Source organism: Dromaius novaehollandiae, chromosome W (assembly GCF_036370855.1).
Source record: "Dromaius novaehollandiae isolate bDroNov1 chromosome W, bDroNov1.hap1, whole genome shotgun sequence".
Classification (NCBI taxonomy): domain Eukaryota; kingdom Metazoa; phylum Chordata; class Aves; order Casuariiformes; family Dromaiidae; genus Dromaius; species Dromaius novaehollandiae.
Genome location: NC_088130.1, coordinates 16,832,798 through 16,851,580, shown reverse-complemented (window position 1 = coordinate 16,851,580; position 18,783 = coordinate 16,832,798).

Below are 18,783 nucleotides of genomic sequence, written 5' to 3'. Positions count from 1 at the left end.
TGATCCCTCCCTGTGCTGCAGATGCTGCTGGTTGCTGAGAGGGAAGGAAAAGACATGGAGCATCAACTCTGCGCATGTCTTTTTGGCACTCTCAAGAGTCTGGGCAACCGTCAGTCTTAAGATTTCCCTTTGAAAGCACCCTTACTAGAAAGAAACCAGGTGGCCTTTTATTTTTCTTCACTTTTGGCCCCTCTCCTGCAGATGGGGGGTTATCTGATTCCGTTTGGCTGTTACTATAACGTACCAGATGTGCAATTCTGTCTCTGTATATAACCCTGCCATTTAGGATGCTGGGATTATCAGTTACTATCTGAGAAAATGCTTTGAATTCCATTAGCGTTCATTGATATTCACTCCTTCAGCTCTTTTCACAAGTCCTTGCTTTGGAGCATGAATATTGAATTAATTGTGTCAAACTTGTTTCTAAAATGAAAAGAGATCAAGACTGAGTTAATTTACATTTAAACAATTGATCTTCCCTTCTGAGCTATTTATTAATCCTTTTTTAGCAAGAATATTTGAGTAAGAATGAATTTTACAGTCAAATGCTTCTTTTGTTTTGTATGTTGCGTGCTCAACATTTACAGTCAATAAAATGAATTAAATGCTTCGATTTTGTCATTTGTATTGTCATACTAGTAACAGAATTATAGTACTCTATCTGACCTAGTGTTTAGGCAACTTATTTATCTGTAATCCTTCCAGAAGCTTACTGACCCTTAAATTCTCTACAGAGAAGCGTAAGTTACAGTTTTTCAAAAAATTGTTAGTAGGGGCATTTTACATAGGTTCAAATATTGTCCACTGAGATTTGTCAGCACAGTTTGATAGCAGCAAGTGAAATGTTTGAAAGATTTTTTTTTTTAACCTACATAAGTAAAATAACTTCAGCTTGAAAATTGAAGCTGGTAGCTTTTAGCACTAAAACATGCATATTTTTTGATCTGTACATACATATAGTGCAGCTGCTGTCAGGAAAAATATTCTCCCTCAACTAAAATGAGGGTGAATTGTGTATTTAATTGGTTTGTTAAATATGTAAGAGCACATTAGGGCTCATTTAGAGCTGTTTGTATTTCCTTATTATCATAGATCTTCAGATTTAAAATATGCAAGCAATTTTAATTTCTTCCTCCTGAAAACAATATCCTGTACAACAATCAAAGGGATCAGCTTACTTTAAGATACATAATTAATGTGAACAGAGATGTTTTTCTTCCTCTCACATAAGTTCAAGTGCCAAGTTTGTTCTCCGTGGAAGCTCAAGAAGAGAAACATGTCAACAGCAGTGGCAGACACCATGGGTCCAGCACTGCATTTTGACAAACGTTACATGTTATTCCATACGACAGAACCAATGCTCTTGTCACTTGTTTTCTTTCTCTTCCGAGATTTCTTATTTTATTTATCACTGTTCCATGTCCTGTTTCCTCAGCCACTGTCCTGCGGCCTGCAGAGTTGTCTGAGGATGCTGAATAATGTATACTTTCATTCCCTCTCCTTGTCTTTAGGGGAGGAAATGCTCACTGTTGTAACTACCATGCTGGATCTCAAATCATAACGGAATATCTGTTTTATCACCCAAGATGCCTGGGGAACTTACTTTGTCTCCAAAGTGCTATTTACTTATATCGAACAAAAACAGACTGAAACATTGCAACTGAGCATTTCCGAAAAAGTGATGCGGCTTTGCAATGAACCTGTTCAACCTCACATGCTGATACCATAAGCGAAGAGGCTCCCTTTTTTCCTGCTGTGCTTTAGGAATAGCCATGCAAAAGAGCCTGCAATTCCCTCTCATCTGTTTCTAGAGCCTCAACAACCTTAGGGGTCTGACTGTAAACTCCAAACTCCCTCTGCCTACCTATCTGCACTCTCCTCATAACCTCCCCAGCTTTTCATTGGTATCCAATGAAGCATTGACCTGTGGCTTGCTAATGAACATCTTAATTCAAGTATGCCATTAAATAAAAGGTGCTGCACCACAGGTTAACTGTTGTGTGGCTCCAGCTTTATACTGTATACTATCCAGGAAGCGGTCCTGCATGAAGAAAGGCTCGGGGACCCTGGCTCTAAACACTCCTTTGATTCCCATTGCTATAACTTTTATTCTCTAGTAGCTTGCATTCTGGGAAGCACCTCTCTGTAATAAGACCTTATTTCAAAGTCTAGACGTCAGTAGGAGGTGGGAAGAGAAGAGTATGTTCATCTTATTAATACTTCCTGTTTACTCTTGAAAAAAACACAGAATAATAACCAAATGGCTTCTTCTAAAAAGTCTAAGGGCCCAAACAGCTTTGCAACACTTCAGCCCTTCCAACCTTTTCTCTGGAAGGCCAGAAAGCCCACAATCACAAATAGACTGGTTGAAACTTAGAATTAGGCCAACAAAAAAGTCAGTCTGTGCACGTATCAGGGAGCACCACAGAGAAGCCCCAACCTGGCCCCAGCTCCCCGAACCCCAGGAAAAGCCGGGAGGTCTGAGTGGGCTGCCTATGGCTGGTGGCCAGGGGCCCACGTGCCACTCTGCAACCACCCTACATGCAAGGCAGTTTTTGCAAAGCGTTGCTCGAGCTTATTTAAAAAGTGCTCCGCTGTGTGGATGTCTCTACTGAGGTCTCTGCTAGCACGGGGAAGCCTCCCTGGGCTCTGCCCCCACGGACCCAGCTCAGAGTGTGGCTATGTTTTACATCGGTAATCAAATCCCGGTCTGTGTCTTTTTATTGGGGAAGGCGAGCTGAGGTCTGCTCCTGTTTTGCAGTCTTGTCTTTAGAGGCTGTCGTATGCTGGCACAGGTCACTGCAAACTGCTGGAGGAACCCTGTGGCTCTACCTCCGAAAGCACAGAAGATGCCTGCAAAACAGCGACAGAAGGCAAACCACACTGTCACCCATCATTTTGCGTTTCCGAGGACTGCAGTACTGCTGCCCTAATGATATCAACACGAGCAGCAGGCCTTACGGAAACGTGGCGTTTCACGCGCTGGAAGGCGCAGAGCAGCAGCGGAGGTGGCAGAGGCTCCCGCCTGGCAGCCTCCCAGGAGTTGTAGCAGCTCCCAGGCCATCTTGACACGGCATGCCTGGAGGTGTGAGAGCCTTGCGCAGCGCTTGCCACGCGAGCTGAGCAGAAACCATGGCAACGGTAACCAGGGCTGTGCCTTATCGCCACTGAACTCGGGATTCTGGCCCAGTTTTAACTTTTTCACTTTTGCAGTGACCACTTGGCGCAGGCACACGTTTGCCTGTGTACCTGTTTCTCGACTAGGCATTTGTCCTTATTACTTTTAAAAATTATTTATGGAGTTACAAACTCATTCACCTGCATGTTTCTGGGCAATAGTCTACAAGAAGTTTTCTTCTGCGTATAATTGCAGGCACGAGCTACTACTAATGTTGTAATTCATTGTTTAGTAGACAGATGCAAAGATTAAAATATTTGCTGGGTTAGGATTTCTCCCTTAAAGATCTGCCAGTCTCACACTTCCCTCCAGCCTTACATTCATTGCTAAAAATATAGGCAAATGGAAAAAAACAGTGCTCTGTATGCTTTGCCTTTAAGAGATATTTATCACAATAACGAAATTCTCTTTGTACACGTCAATGCAAAATGTTATCGGGGCAGATCTATCCTGGAAAAACCCTGCTGGATAGAAAGTAATTCACCAGAGTAAGACGATTTAAATGCAATAAAGAGTCTGGTGTCGCAGAGACAGATGAAAGCCATGCAAGTAATTTGCTTTCATCACAAGCACTTCTGCTTTACGTGGTACAAATTGCTTTTTCTGCTGAACATGTAGTTTGAGCATGAAGTCATATCCAGCCAGAAAAACGGACACGACTTTACTTTCTACTTGTACTGTCACCGTTCTATTTTTGCATTTTGTAGACTACTTGCTCACAATGTGGCTGCGTTTTCACAGCGCTTCATGCTGCAGTGCTCACCATCGCTCCTCCTGATTTGGGTCACTGGCCATGACAATGGGAGAAAGGTTAGACAAAACCTCGTGGGAGAGAAACCCTTTCAAGGGCTACTTCCCTGCCAACAAGCAAACCTCGCTCTGCACTAAGCCATATAACTTTCCCAAATACTTGCGAACAAAACCCACGTTAGCTATCAGCCCCAGCTACAACTAGGACTTTAGTCTCAGTCCCCACACCTTGAGCCACATTTTCAAGCAGGAGCCTTGCTTTCTAAACCATGACTCCGACACCATGCAGGCTCCTCTCCCCCCATTTCCTGCATTTCCTTTTCTGTATTTTGTATTTCTGAAGCTGGACCCACCATACATGCCACCTCCATTTCCAGGACCTTGCAGTTTTTGATTTGCATGGTTCCCTGTACCCCGTTCTGCTGGGGTAATTGCTAAACGGTCGTAGAGAGACGGAAGGCCCTGCTGCCTCCTCCAGAGCCACCAAAGGAAACCCTCTCTCCTGCTCCGTGACTGCTGCCAAATGCAGTAGGACAGACAGACAGACAAAGCAGCCTGGCCACCCAGGGCAGCAGAGGACAGCCGCACGCTCCGCAGTGCAGACATGCCTGCCGGGCCCTGTGCTCACACCGGCCCCACTAGAAAGTGTGAGGCCAGGGCTGCTAGGTAGCCCTTCTTCTGCAGGCACGTGACATTTTTCCTGATATTGTGTCCCCTGTCACGGGATCTTTGGCTAAAAAGAGAAAGCTGGTGAGACACTAGCAGGGAAGATGTGCTCTGAAGGTTCAAGAGCTTTGGTTAGACCAGTCCCAGCAAAGAGGGAAAATGGATGAGCAACAAACCAGAACTACGGAATGCCTTGTTTTAACCACATACTTTTCTTGATCTCTGATGTAGGCTTGCTGTTACTTTCTTTACCAACACAGAGATGGATCTTGGGGTCTCTTTCTCAGGGTCCTATTGTGGCCAGGGGCCATTAGGAATAAACCCTCAAAGGAGACCCTGGAGCAGAACCCAATGGCAATGAATGGCAATGAAAAATGCCTTAACCTTTTTTCTGAAACAAATTTTCATCTGCCTGTTTCACGGGGGAGAACGATGTCTCTCTTAAATATAATGGAATACACCAGGTGCTAGGGAATGTTATTGAAATCTATATTGACAGATGCTTCCAATGTGTTGGGTCAGAGTGACATAACAAAAGCTGCTATTTATAGGTTTAAGCCCTTCTTTCATCAGTATCTTAATCATCTCCTACCTTCATCCAGGGAACTTGTTTTGCAGATGAGGAGTACACAGGAGAACAGGAATTTTATTCTGAAGACAAAATGTGAAAGAAAGCTGCTGTTTTCTGAAAGCATGGTAAACATAAAAGAGGCATGGAGAACAGCGCTGATGACGAAAGTCCACTGTTAACGCTGAAAAGCTGCTTCTGTTGTGTCACGGACGAAAAGTTTTTTCTTTCCTCAGAAGAGATGTTCTGGAGTCCTGCATTTCAGCAGTTCTCACAGGTGCCCTAGTTTATGCCTGAGATCAAATCGACTGCTGTCAGTCCTCCAGCTGCAGGGACATACACCATCTATTCTCTCTCTCAGCATCAGCATCAACAAAAAATCTTGCTGTGAGTATTTAGGTTGGCTGAAAGTCCCTGTTTGGTCTGTAATACAGATGAAAAATAAGGAAGGACAGCCAGAGATTAAATAGCTCCTTGAGAAACAAACATATCAAAGTTTAGCACCTTAGGACAAATACTGTCAGACCCTACTCCCGGGACAGCTTGAGGGGAAAAAAAAAAGATGCATGATAAATTTATGACTGTTTCCTTGTTATTACAAGTTCTGCTAATTCAGAAAGATGTGTTTAAAAAGTCACTCCAGTAGCCAGAAGGTCTACAGACTAAGGACCTGCAAAATGTGAGGAAAATACTCTAGCGTCGGAGTGCTGGAATTCATTATGTAGGAACCCACATCCCCATCTGAAAACTTGTAAATGACCACAAGATTCTGGTTTAATACATCAAAACTGTGCAACATTCCCTTGAGGTTTTTAGCAGGAAGAGTTATCCACTTTTGCTCTTTAAAACCAAACAGATCCATCCCCGGGGAAACATTTTGAGAACCTCTTGTTGCCAGTTTTATGACATTCAGTCGACTATAAAGGTTATAAATGGAAGGATTAGTAGGTGTTGTGCCGTCTTAGGCATAGTTTTGTAGCTTATATGCTTTGAATTTTTTTTTAAAGATAAGGATAAAAAATGAACCACATACTTGAATACACTGAGCACCGGAGTCCAGCACTTAAAGAGTGGGATCTTGATTGAAAAGGATGCCCCTGCCTGAATGCACAGGACAAGGCCAGGGCACGTGTCTGGATATCGGTGTTAGATCCAGAGCGCGATTCTGGCCGATACCAGCTAGCAGCTTTCCAAAGCTGTATCCTGGCACAGCTTGGAATAACCATAGGACATAAACTGTTCCCAATGGGCAATACAGATGAAGATAAACTATTCTGGAAGAGAGGAAGGTGTAGCCGTACGGATTTGAGCCAAGGTGAGCCAGCTGGCCTCAAAGGTCCCGGGCCCATTTTATTTACTAGTACAGATGTAAACAAGGCTTGTCCTAACAAGCTCAAAACCCAACTCAGCTTTGAAACAGCTAGCATTTTGTCAACTGCTCTCCCCAGGTTTTGCCTCCTCTAATCCTTCTGCCCGACTCCTAGGTATAACTTTTGGGCAGTCCCCCAAGAGGACCTCTGCAGTAGGATTTAGTCAAAGCCTATTCTGCAGCTGACAAAAGCCATTGAATCAGTTCTGTGTGTCACACACTGACTTGTTTTTAATATTCCAGGCTGGCTAGGCAACAGCCTTGGGGAACCTTACTGCAGATTTCCTGAAACATGATATAAAGGAACTTGTGTTTATTCTGCTGGGTTCACATGACAGAGCATAGAGACGGTTAAAAGAAGAGTTTTATGTGCTGATGATAAGGGTTACAACTAAAGGGGAAGAGCATTTTTGACTATTTGTAGCTGATATTTTTCCCCTTACAGAGCTATCATTAACTGGAGAGGATAGAGCTCTTTTTCAGTTTGCAAAGTAAGGGTTAAAAGGTTTGTCAGCTCAGAAAGATAATGGAATACATACAGGAATGCTACAGGAGTGCAGGGATATGTATCTCATTCTTCATAATCTAGACTTAAAGCAAGTCATAGACAGCGTTGCAAATTCATTTGGTGCTTTACATGCAAAATTTCTGAAGTTTGTAACATTTAATATGCAGTATTGTTGCAAGAGTACCTCCAGTCATCACAAATTAGATACACAACTGCAAGTCTGCAAACTGGAGACCAAAGTTCTCTGCTAGAAATTAAAATGTTCTGCTCCAAACCTACACATTCTTGAATGTATGAACTAATACAAGTAATTACTGGTCTCCAAAGTCTGCTCTATGGGTTAATCAGAGAATATGTTCATAGCATTTAGAAAGTACAGCATGCCATTATATGGGCCAAGACTTATAATTTTTTTTTCATTTTATACTGAATGCTTCTCACATGGCCAAAAGGCAATAACAGAATGAGAAAGGACAACTGAAACATCATGACAACACATCATTGCCATTGGCAGTGGCTGTTGATGCTATGCAAATAATTTTTAAACTACCAGACTGCTGGAGGGGCACATTTCTATTATTTCAGTCTTTGTCAGTGGGCCTGCTCTCCTCAATAAACGCATAATTTTAGGGAGCACTGTTGTTTTCTCTGGCTTTACATTATAGTCTTTTTTATGTGTTTCATTGTCAGGTATGCTAATAGCGCTGTTACAGTGTGAAAGTGGTTGGCATAAAACACTTTAGCCTGACTCCTCATGAGACTTTAGGGGACCTTTAATATTACTGGAACACCAAAAGTCAAAGCCTTGCTTAATTAATTGCAACTTCTTTTCAGTGAAAAGCATGACAATTCTGGCAAGTAGGATTCATGTCACTAGATTAGTTAGGTGTCTCCAACCGTAGTGATACAAAGTTGGGGTTCCTAGTTTTAAAATACAAACAACTGCAGATCTATCGGACTACATCCTTCCCCTCGAAGCGAGTCAGCCATGCCTTACTACATTTGATTTGTTAGTCACACTGACAATGAGACTTCTGCCAAGGCAAGAACATCAACGTGTTTTTTCCACTGTCCCCTCAAAAATTAAGTGATGATTAATATGCATTACTCTGTGCAGGATCTCCCATAGAGACGCTGCTCTCAGAATGATCACTGAGTTGAGTCATTGCCTCTCTAGCTGTTGGCAGCTGGTGAGGTCATATGGTCCAGAGTCTACTTTCAGATTATTAATATAATAAAATGTAATGCATAATATATAATAATATATAGTGTATAATATAATATATCATATATAATGTATACACAGTTTTTTCTTATTGTTTAAGGTCTTACATTGCTAGGATAAAATGTTCTATAAATTCTTTTCATATTATTTTGCTGGTTCCTTTGTGATAAATAATTTTTGTTTATATCATTTCAGGAAAATCTATTTACAAATCTCATGATGATTCTTTAGAAGAACTTCAAGGAAACTAGAAATTCCCCCCCATTATAGTCTGATCTAAATATATAGCACAGCTGTTTCCATAGCACAGCTGCTTTCCAAGAACACGTGAGTATTATGCTAGTAATGATATCTCATAAGTGGATTTCTCAATGCATGGATTACTGGAAATTCAACGTGTTCCATCACTGGAAGAGAAAAAACAGTATCTTTGTTTAAAGCCGCCTGAAACAACCTTGAAAAATGAACCTTGGGTAAAAGTCACTTAGAGTTATTGAAACTGCTTTAGTAAGACATGTTTTAGCTGATGATTTATGTTGACAAATGGAATTTCTGTAGCATTTTCCACTTGCACCTGGACAGTTTTGCCTTGGAGTACTGAAGCCTGTGTACTACGATGGTCTACAGTGTCAGTGCAAGGTAAAGATATTGTTCTTCATGGGAATTATTGCACAGAAATGTCTTGCAAAGGCATTTTTGAAGGGTACAGGACAATGACACAGTTCCAGCCCTGAGAAACATAGCTCTGTTCCTGCCTTAAATACTCCTTTCTCTTTGAAACACATAGGCTTCTCAGTCAAATGACCCGTTTATTTGTGGAAATAAATGGTGCTCTTCCTCATTTCCTTGAAAAGTGCTTCAGGCTGTTACATGCATTCAGTTCAGCTTCCTCAGTACAGTTTTACTGGACTTCTTACTCTCCTGCATACTAAAGGACCCTGCCAGGAACCACATGCCCCTACATATAAGAAGCAAAAGGCTTTTCCAAAATACAAAAGTCTGAGCAACCTGAGTTTTGGCAATGTGATTGGAGATACAAACTACAGTAAACAGCCTTCCTGTATCAATAAGGTGAACAAATCTGCTTGCTGGATTCAATCAGCATCCCTGAAATCAGCAGGAACTGTGCACCGTGTAGAGGGTGGAAGTGGCTGGCGTCAGCTTCTGGGAAGGAAATGTTGGCTTCGGTTTCCTGGGTTGCACCCAACAGTTTGCGTTTCATTTCAGAGAAGAGCAGGTGAATGCTGGTATGCTGAGACTTGCTGCACTGGGTATGGGAGCTCTGGGCACTCTGTAAGTTTCCATCCAGCTGTACTGAATTTAAACACCAGATGTGAACATGGGATTACTTCCTCTGATGGGAAAAGCTGGCTTGAATTTTTGCGTACATCCCCAATGACTTCTGTATCTTGCATGTAACTCCAGTCTGCATACACATACTGTATTCTAGCTGCTGCTGCCACATAATCACTGGATGTTGATTTTTCTGTGTCTGCCACATTTTGTGCCAGATCAGGAACCCCCAAGACAGCCAGAGCTGAAGAGGAAATATGGGCTGTTTATGCTATCTTGGTCCTAGACATCCCCAACAAAAAGCCACAATCCCATTGCATGCAATGGCAGTATGATAGCCCTGCCACAAAAATCCAAATGTTTATGTTTTGAGGTCTTTGCCAAAAAACCCCATAGATGTGAAATGTGACTCTCTTACTTGGGGCATCTACTGAGTTTCAGAGAAAGACATTAAAAAAAGCCAAACCAAACCAACAGCAGTTTTTATCTACATTTGATTTTACAGATTTGTGAACCAAATACTGCTCTGTATTTCCCCCTAAAACAAATAACTAAACATTCATTTTTCAAGAGGAGATGACTTATTTCAGGATAAAGAAGACGTAGGAAGAAAAACTAAAATGTCTTTAGGCAAGAGAAGGAGAGAGAAAGAGAATGTGACTCAAGATAATATTTTCCATAGAAACTGGGAGGTGCAGAAGTCAGCTGTCTGTGGTAGAGGTTTGAAAAAAACCTCTTATATTTTCAGGTCGAAAGCTAGAGTGGTTGTTTTTCTATCAATGGAAAATGTGGATTTTTACTAAAAATGATTCCTCCTTACAAGTGTAAGACAAAAATATTGGAAAACCAGTATTTTCAGTGTTTAACAACAACAACAAAAAAAATTTATTTGAGGGAAATCAGTGCTTAATTAACATCTAATGCTCCAGCAGCAACAGACAGTATCAGAGGATATCTTCAATCCCTCTGTTTGGCACACAAAAACTAGCTTGGTAATACAGTGTCCCAGTCAGAAGGCATCATGCTCTGCTGTGGAAAACAACTCCTGATTTTTTTTGCCTGTGCAGAACGACTCCTCAGAAGACACAGCCAAAGCAGTATTTCAGAGTATCTTTTTGCCTTATGTTCCCAAGAAAATAACTGCCTTGCCCATCTTTTCCGCTCATTATGTGGCTAAAGTGGAGAAGAAATTATTTTAAAACCAAGTGTTACGTTAAAAGGTCTTTAAGCCATTTACTTTAAAAATAAGGCAGTCAGTTTACAGCAATCGTGAAATGAACTGAAAGCTCAGTGCAAAGTACCGTTTTCTCTGAACCCCAAGTACACGGATGCATTTAAGATCTGTGTTTCATGCGGGATTTTCTGCCTCAGTCTGACTTGCCCGTTCGTCACTCGTGCTGCTTGGCTCCTGTCCTGCCGTGTGCGACACTGCCACCCATTGGCCTGTTTATTCCTGAGAGAGTAGTGGGAGAATAAAATGACTTGCCCACATATGTGAAAGTGGTTATTTGAAATTGCCCTACCTCACGTATCTTTACAGAAAATGAAGCATCCTTTCAATAGCGTATCTGTACCTCCTCAAAATGAAGAAGCCTCTCTAAGCAAAGTCTTGCTCAAGGGGTGGGATGGACACCACCGTGTACCCAACCTCCATCTGTCCCAGGGGCCAGGGTGCTGGTGGACTCGCCACGTGTTTGCATTCACATTTATGAGCAGTGAGTGTCTTCCACTGGCATTAAAAGGAAGCTATGGATGGTCTATGCCTCTGAAAGTTAAGGCTACTGACTTGTAGATATCTAAACTGTGGCTACATGTGTTAAAATCAAAACTCACAGAGACACAGGTCTTAATTTCTACTGACCTGACTGTAGGTGTTAATACAAAACGTGAGAAAAGGGATTTCCATAGACTGGAAAGTTCTCTCTTGCCTTTGCAATCTCTGGGTTTATGTCTTACAGCTGAAACCAGCATTTTGCACATTGTAGCTAATGTTCTGTCGTCCATGTGAGCACTAGCATTAAGCCCATTTTTGTGCTTCCAAGTTAATTTTATGTTTTGAAAATTGAAGTGATACTACCAAAGTAGAACTGCTCTGCAATTACAATGGTTTGGAAAGCTTATGTAATTTTACTTAAAAATGTATTTTTTCTAGAGGGATCCTTTCCCCTAGTATTAAAATCAATTAACAGATACACAGGTTTTATTTGAACCTAGGAAAGAATATGACCATTATTGATTTTGATATAGGGCATAGATATTTTATCCCATATTTCCATGTTTGTATGAGAGCTTACCTTTTTAGGAAGGACATCCAAACTTCTGCCATGATTAACCAGAGCCCTTTCCATGCCACACACTCAAATAACTCACAGACATCAGATATACAGTTCCTCCTCCCTTACAACTCAAACGAAAGCGCTTATTCTTGAATTCATGTTCTGATTCTTATAGGAGTAGTACTACTAAATAGCACCAAAAATATTATCTTATTACATAACCTGCCCTTTGAAAAGACTCTTCCAAGGTACAACCACCACATGTATGGCATACACTCCTGTTCTGCTTTCATTTATGAACTGTGGTAATTCTTAGTTTGCAGTCAGCCACTCGACAGCCTGGTATTTCCCTTTTATTAGAGGGTAAAATAATTACAGTTTCCATAGCCACCAAATTGACCCTTATTTTAAGTGGTTTAAATTCTCCAGGGCTAACATATATCTCTGTGGTTCCCTCTCTGAATAATGAAGAGCATGTTTCTTTTGATGATGGTCACATTAGACTTTCTCCCATTCATTATGTTACTTGGAAGCAATTACATTAAATCAGTTTCCACGAGGTAGGGGGAAAGAAAGGCGAAAGATCAAGATGTCACCACAGGCTGACACTACTATAAGGCTATTTATGAAGATATAAAAAGGAGGGGGTAAAGAAACTGTAAGTCAGATTCTCAGCTAAGGCATACTGGCAGTGACAGGATCCCAGGAGCAGCTTCAGTTGGCACCAGATGAGGGGCCTTAGTGAAAGGTGTATCCTTCCATGTTGGCAACGGAGACACCCATTCGACTATGAGGATCTGCAGTTGTGAGCTGCTGGGTCACAGGAGAGGGGTGAGAACCACTGTACTCCCTCCTATGACCCAGTGTAGCTGGGTAAGAGCAGGCAACAATTCAGGCCTTGGAGAGATGCAATTTTCTCGATATTTGTGGTATTATTCAGCATGGAGACCCCTGCAGCTAATGTCTACCAAATCGTGGTACATATGGTAAGGCATAACTGGTAGGCGATACCTCAAAGGCAGAGTTCTGCTGAAACAGCTGAGGTAACAGGAAGATATTCGGATACTGAAGAGCCAAGGGATTTTACCAAAACAAACCAAAACCAGGGAAAAAGTATCATACCATGACCTTATCAGAAACAGATCAGCAGAGAATTATGAAGCTTATCTTCATTAGCATTTGTTCCCAAGCAGCATCCTTATTAGCTCATTTGCATTCAGTAATTATTTTACCCTTCCTTAGCTTGAGTTCGAAGTTATGCAGATCAGCATGCCGCAGATACTAAATTTCATCAAATGCTAATTAAGTCACCTAGGGTCTACTTCATGGGAATTTTGCCACCTATTCAGAAGGAACAGAACCAGACTCACTGTTTTTGGTGCTGATCACGTGCGTTGAACTGCTTGCACTGAATACCATCACCCAGGTAAAATGCGTGTTATTCTAGATGATCCTTCTTGATCAAATATTCATCAGAGTAAACCCCTGTAATATTTTTGTTTGAGACAATGCTCTAGTTGTACCAACACAGGGGGGAAGCCTAGCCTTAGCTAGGGTTCCTCACCTCTGTTTTGCTCTGTCTGGCCTCTCAGGGCCAACCGGGTCTGCACAGTTGCCCACAAAAATTCTTCAAGCATTAAGTAAAAGTGTCCTTCTAGCCAGTGTTAACAATCACCTATAATCACAGACATGGTTACAACATATGTTAAGCATTCGTATTTCCAGTTCAGCACAAAGAACAATTAAGGGACTTTATACAGTAACAGGTACAGAGCCAAAACAATAGGACCACCATCTAAGGCAATAGGCAGAAGAGCATTCTCGTTGCAAACAGGCATTAAAGGATTACTTGACAAGCTGTGAGTGCACAACAAAAAAACTGAGGAGAAAAGCCAGCAGGCAGAGGGAAAATAATTTGGTCCAAGACAGTGGGAAGGAGTGAGCAAGCTCCCCAGGGATCAAAGTTGTGTGGGTATGGTGAACAAGAAACCACCTACTGATGTTTGTTCATCCTGTGTCTGAGGAAAACAGGACTCTCTTCATAAATTCTTTCTAAATAAGCAAAGGTGCACCGAAGAAATAACTGATTTGTTTATCTGGTAGTAGGAACAATTTTGCATAGCTCCAAATGCTAAACAATGGATAGCAATACTCGCTTTGGTTTGATCTCTACACTGGATTTATAGCTGTTCCCCAGGCTTCACCTATGCCTGATCTACACCCTTGTACAGAAATTGATCTCCAAAGTGCCTCTGTAAAAGAGGAAGGGAACTAAATTTCAGCATCTCTGGGGTCTCCAGACCGAATTCACTCACTCCTTCTCTCCTCTACACTTGAAGAGTCAATTTATGTTTATACTTCAGATTATCAGCATCTCGGGAAAAGAGCCGTCATTTGTATTTTTTTTATCAAGCATCATGCCTGCCCATATCACCATGTAAATAATAATAGTTCTGAATCGTTTTCTGTGGATTGTGTGTTTCAAGCAAAAGTGAAAAGAAATTAATCAGAGGCATTAAAGTAGCTGAGATCACAGGATTTGAATGAAACTGTTGGGGGCAGTAATTTAGATTTACATTTGTTAAAAATAGCTGTCAAATTTATATGTCAATCTGTTAGCACAATGTTTAATTTATCTTCCTCCCCAGCTAGGTTGCCTGGAAACAGGGAAATAGTTTGAGAAATCCCTTTGTTAAAATGCAGCATCACTTGGCAGATCAATATGGCCACTTTATGACTGCTATTTCTACTCAAAGATTTAGAACCTCTGAGAAAAAAAAGCAACTTGTAGTAAATTTAAATATACCTGGTACAACTAGAAACATAGAGGTAGGCCCTTCTTCAGCACAGCAATCTGTCACCTCTGTAACTATAGTGTACAGCGGGATCTCTGCTACCATAAATAACATTCACATTCTAGTCAGAGTTCCTCTTGACAGCTTAGGGTTGAGGGCTGACTGGCTTAATAGAGAAAAAGGAAAAAAGGGATCTTTAGCCACAGGCCATGAAATTGCAGCAAGAAGTGTGGGATCTACACTTACTATGTCTGTCCCTGGCAGACAAACAAAAGTCTCTTGGACAGAGCGGCTCAAGCAAGTGATGCTATGAAGCTGACCTCCACAGAGATTTTCTGACAGCTCACATACCACTTCATGCCCATGTGTGGCTGAGTATGGCTGAGGCAAGGACACACAGCAACAGAGGGGCAATCAGGTCTGTTATATCAGCTGATCAAGGGGAGAAATAGCAATGCAAGATTTTTCAGAAATTCAGCTCCATGCTCTGGGTTTCTAGTCTGCCTGTGCTGAACTTTCTGCTGATGAATAATGGCCATTAGGGAATACTTATGATACATAAGCATCAGTCATTGGAAAGAGCTTCCTGAGTCAACCAGTTAGGCTGCAGGATTTCTTCTAATGCAGGAGGTTTACCAAGGCTTTTGATTTTTTCTTTACTGGACTATATAGAGGTTTAAGAACCCAGTACACACTTAATTGTGTGTAAAACCATAAGCACATAAATTATTCTCCTGAAGTTTTTTGGACACTGAGATGGGTTTAAATGGACTGCTGAGCAGGCTCCATGACTAAAGAAATGATCCTTGCCAGCTGCATCTTGCCACAGGTTTTGCATACCTATGTGTAACCCTGCTCCTCTCTCCCTCCCAGGGTATGCTTTTTCATTCTGCACATTTCTCAGCATTTCCCCTTCACAGATGCCAGATAAGCACAAAAGTTGCTGAACTATGAGCAAACTGAATTTTAAGCTGTGAGTGCAATAAGCAGAGATGGCTGGAAAATGTTTCAGTGGAGTCAGTTGCATCGTATCAGCCAGAACTCGAGATAGATGCAGACAGAGAGAGAGGAGACAGTCTGCAGGAACAGCAGGGTGAATAGTTTATAGTGAATAATTAATATGATGGGTTTCACCATTCTTATTCTTCCCAGATTGTCTGCCAGCAGCTCATGATTTTCCCTCATTAATTTTCTGTGGGAAAAGAAATTGAGGTTGATTTCTGCCAGTAATATTTGCGATCAGTGAGTACAGAGCAAGCACTCAGTATGCGGACTCATGGGTTGCACTGATTGCGTTTGGCTGTATACACACACCACATTTCTGTCATCTGACTGGAAGAGCCTGATTCTTCCTGCTGCTGTTGAAATTACTCCAGAATCCCCATTTACTTGAATGGTATGAAATCATATCCTGCAGTCATATGCTCACATCAAATCAGTGCAGCATGAGAATTTGCACTGAAAATAAAAACAAAGCCCCAAAGGAATTTGTACTCCATATGCATGAATCTTCCTTTCCATACAGTTATTTATACAGGGAGGACTTGACAATAAAGTGCACAGGTCAGTTCCTGTTCTTTGTTACATATGAGCATGAGAAGTATAATTCACTTGTAGCCAAAGGAGGTTTTACGTTGGTGTATTTAACAGCAAAATTTGACACAAAGCAGGAAGGCCAAGAGCTCATATCAAGCAACCTTCTCTGTCTGAGTTGTGGGGCCTTTAGCTAGAGCTAAGAAGACTCAGATAATATAACATGCAATTCCCAGAACCCTAAAGGGATGCCGTTCAAGAGCAAATGTAAATTATGATGAACTTATGCATCTCCAGAGATTTATTTAAAGAGAATACAGAGATGATTGCCTTTGGGATGAATGAAGGCTGCATACACAGAATGAGTAACCCACTTTACAAAAAAAAGTTTGTGTGAGCAAGACATGAAGAATGACGGCAACAGCGAGGAGAGAATTGTTCTCAGGAGGGTTTGGAAATAGCTACTCGAGGGCTGAACGCTAATCAAGGAAGCTGGGCTATCTCCGGGGTAGCTTGTTCCCATGACGGTCTTGCCACAAGCCTATAACATTGATCCATACAACCCTACAGATATCGGCCTTGGCTTCCAGCCATCTTTCAGTACAGCCTGCCACTGCACATGGTGTTGTAGCGCTGTTTGCAAGAGCTGTTTAAGGACGCTAACAGGGACACGAGCGTGTGCACACAACTAGTTGTGGTCTCTGCTACTGAGGCAGATGTTCATATGCTGTGGTGTGCATAAGAAGGGAAGGTTTGGGCATGGGCAGGACAGGAAACAGTCAAGAAACTGTTATCAGGTCAACAAAATACAGGCATTAGATTTTTTTTTCAGGCAAAATAACCCTAATTGTATTCAATTAACAACTTATCAAACTGAGGATCATTCTGTGCCTGTTTCTTAACAAAAGGTAACAAAAATGCCAGTATTTCATGGCGGGGGTGGCGGGTTGGATTATAGCTGGCACCTTGCCGGATACATGCCAGTCCTCCCGGCCCCACCTCACCCCCCATCAGCTGGTGCCCCTTAGCACCTCTCCACCGCGGACTCCCCTGGCAGGGGCTGGGGGAGGCAGTGCCAGGGCTGTGCTCCCTGGCAGCCCCCTTCACCTGGCCAGGGGGTTCACATGGGAAGTCAGGAGCGCTCCTGTAATCCTGTCCCTTAGTCTGAGAACAAGCAAAAAGGCTACAAATGAAAACCGAGCGTTTCTTCGGCAATGCCTAGCGCTCATGGCGGGCCACCAGCAGGTGGGCGTTTCCGTGCCACCCACAACAGGGGCCTTTCGGAGGGGCCTTCCCACTGCTCTGGCAGGCGGCTTTATTCAGAGGGATCTTTAGTAAAGAAATGCTGGTGTGGGTAAAACACACTTGGGTAAAATACACTGAGAGTTATGATCCTTAAAGGGAGAGAGGAACCTGGCTGATGAGGCAAAATGAAGTGAGGGGGATATGAGTAGCAAATCACAGATGAATTTTGAGGCATGTGAGCCACTGACTGAAACTGGTCTTCAGTACAGCCTGCCTAAGCTTAACAGCCCTGAGGTAAGCGGTACAGGAACAGTTAAATGCTTTCTGGGCTGCGCACAGTTTGAAGGTATGCGAGCAGCACAAGGGCTGCTTTGCTAATGCCTAAGACTTGCTAAACGCTGACAGATCTAAATAAATAAATAAATAAATAAAGTCAGAATTCGTTAAGTCCCTGACGACGTGAGCGGTATTTTCTTTTCGCGCTGATTTTCCGGGCAGGCGGGAGCGTCCCGGGCCGCCAGGTGGCGGTGTCGCCATGCCTACCACGGAGAGCGGCGCCCAGAGCGGCGTCGCCCGCCGGCCCCCGCCACGCGCAGCTGGCCGCCGGGCGGGCGGCGCTCCCGCCTCTCTGGCCGTTTTGCTCTATGGTGGCCGGGCGGAGCGGGCGGGATGCTCGCTCAGCCTTTGAAAATATGTATTTTGGTCCGTAAATTAGTACAGGGGCCCTGTTTCGAAAGCCCTAGGGCAATATGTGCACTGTGGACATGAATGAGTGGGTTATATACTGAATTTCCCAATGTCTGTTGGCAGCATTTCCTGTGCTTGGCTGGGTGACTGTGGTCCCTACCTGTATTTTTGGGCCTTTCTTGGCTGAGGCCTGTGTGTTTCGGGGAAGGCCCTGGCAAATTGTAACACTGTCAGCAGACCTTGCTAAGGAGAATAGTTTTGCACTGAGGAAGAGTGAGGCGTCAGGCTGGGGTTGTATCATTTTGAAATACTGCGATCCTTGGGAATGGCAGGAGGCCCAACAATGGCACACTGCTGTATTTGGGGTATTACTGACGTTCGCCCAGCTCACACATGCGATCAGTTTTCTGTTTGTTTGCTTTGTTTGAGGATGGATAATGCTTCACATTCATCTTTACAATTGCTGTTACTTAGCTTGATAATATTTTGCGCTAGGACTTGGAGTATTTAATTAGATCCATAGCCAAAGACATTTTTTGCCATGACAGCATATAGTTTAAAAAAAAAAAAAAAAAAAAAAAAAAAAAGAGCCAACCCTGCCGAGGGGCGAGGAATTCAGAGTTTGAAGAAGGCAGCACTGTAAAGCAGCGACTCAGCCTGGCTGGGAGTCGGAGACCACTTGCTCCCAAA